This window comes from Schistocerca piceifrons, unplaced genomic scaffold (genome assembly GCF_021461385.2).
Source record: "Schistocerca piceifrons isolate TAMUIC-IGC-003096 unplaced genomic scaffold, iqSchPice1.1 HiC_scaffold_967, whole genome shotgun sequence".
NCBI classification, from domain to species: domain Eukaryota; kingdom Metazoa; phylum Arthropoda; class Insecta; order Orthoptera; family Acrididae; genus Schistocerca; species Schistocerca piceifrons.
The window spans coordinates 172,501-175,000 of NW_025729242.1; positions in this window are offsets into that span (position 1 = coordinate 172,501).

Here is a 2,500-nt window from a genome sequence, read left to right on the forward strand (position 1 = left end):
GTCGGCCGGCGCGCCTGCCACTGGCCGCCCCCACCAGCCGGCTGTAGCGCGTGCGCCCACGCACCGCGCGGCCAGCACGCCGGGAGGCGCCCCCTCACCGGCCGGGGACGGTCCCACCCAGCCACCGCCGCGTATCGCTTCACACCCAGATGCCGTTCAGTTTCGTCGGCATGGTGGGTATCGCTGGAACAACCGGTTAGTACCTCAACCTATCGTCGCCATCACCGATTCACCCCTAGCGAGAACAACCGCACCACAACAGGTTACCATTTGTTCATTTGCGTAACTTCACCAGAAAACGCAGGCGTCCATCGCCATTTGCAACTTCAACGATTATTGCATGCCTGTGTCAGGTGTCACGCCACACTACGTCTGCCCACATACACGCAACAAAATGTGCACGCCTAGACAATACGTGGAAGGTGGCCCCCGTACGTATGCGATGTCCATTGCTCGAACGACTGTCAACCGGCCTCTGTAGCATGTCGCAGATATGGAACGCGGTGCACCATGCCATCACGGTGTGTGAGGAGAGACGACTAGGTCCGAATACATCAACAGACAGCTCATGCTGATCGCCATCCACGGCGTCCGTTCCTCCCACACGTCTCTATGGCGTACCACACTGCAATCCAGCTCTCATAGGGAGACGACACGTAGCTGCGTGCACAATATTTGCACTGTATGGTCCGCCGTTTTTGGGCGCAGTCGTTGTGCGGTCACACATGTGCCACGATGTATCATTCAGTACATAAGGACGAATGTGCAGTACAGATTGTGGTTCACGCGTACGACATCAGCGGACAGTTGACACAGGCCGCACCACAACGTAGCCTGAGTACGTCGCATGCGAAGGGCATTGAACATGCAAACTTCTCACCAACCAGCTTGCGAAGGCAGGGGGCAAGGTGGGGACGTGGGGAGGGGCGGCATGTACGTCCTGCTGCCATCCACATTACAGTGTACAGCAGGAGCATGTGGAAAGTGAGCAAGACTTGCAAGGTGTTTAACATGAAGCGATACACAGGGGTGCGGGCAGTGCGAGTAGCGAACTATATTGCGAGGGTTGCGGGTGGGCAACACTACAGTAATTGAACGAGTCGTATAACAATTACAGAGCAGGTTTAGGCGACAACGTGGGTTACGTTAAGGCGACAACATGGGTTAGGTTAAGGCACAACATGGGTTAGGTTAAGGCACAACATGGGTTAGGTTAAGGCACAACATGGGTTAGGTTAAGGCACAACATGGGTTAGGTTAAGGCACAACATGGGTTAGGTTAAGGCACAACATGGGTTAGGTTAAGGCACAACATGGGTTAGGTTAAGGCACAACATGGGTTAGGTTGAGGCACAACATGGGTTAGGTTAAGGCACAACATGGGTTAGGTTGAGGCACAACATGGGTTAGGTTGAGGCACAACATGGGTTAGGTTGAGGCACAACATGGGTTAGGTTAAGGTACAACATGGGTTAGGTTAAGGTACAACATGGGTTAGGTTAAGGTACAACATGGGTTAGGTTAAGGTACAACATGGGTTAGGTTAAGGTACAACATGGGTTAGGTTAAGGTACAACATAGGTTAGGTTAAGGTACAACATAGGTTAGGTTAAGGTACAACATAGGTTAGGTTAAGGTACAACATAGGTTAGGTTAAGGTACAACATAGGTTAGGTTAAGGTACAACATAGGTTAGGTTAAGGTACAACATAGGTTAGGTTAAGGTACAACATAGGTTAGGTTAGGTTAGGTTAGGTTACACGTTGTTGTACGGAAAGGTGTAGGGGGGGGGGGGGCGGGGGCGGCAGGTTCGTTGATAGTGATTATAGTAAGTGAATGCTTGTGACATGATCAGATTTGTCACGTCAGGATGCACCTTTGGCTTATTAGAGGCGGCGCTCCAATTCTATGCTTGTGTGAGACCTGTGTCTTTGACTCATGTCATTGTTTGTGCGCTGTGACAGGAGGTACTATTGTGATGTTGGGTGCACCGTTGTATAGGACATGTGTGGGTGTTGGTGCCTGGTCTGCGCAATGGTGGATGTCGAAAGGCTGGGATATTGTATTTTCCGCACGGACCTCCTGGTCTGGTTGTGATAGTGTGGATTGTGTAATGTGGCGGAGAAGATGCACTGGATGTTGTTCCATGCTGGTGCTTACATATTGTATGTGCGCCTGTTAGAAGCAGAGAGTGGTGCGTGATCAGAGTGTCTGGCTGACGTGTGGTTCCCATTTTGGGCAGACTCTTTCAGCATGTATACGGACAGTTGTGTATATTTGCTGTAGTTTGATGGCTCTGCATTGATTACTAATCAGCGCCGTGTGTACGGGTAATCTGGTTCCAGTCCAAAATGTTCCATCTGTGTACATTAGTGACAAAGACTCCCCCCATGCAGTGGGGCTCGGTCTGTTATAACTCTTCCGCGTAATATATTTGCCCCACGTTTTTGCGACTGCGAGTGCGAGTGCAACGCGCATGGGGACCGACATGCTGATGGCT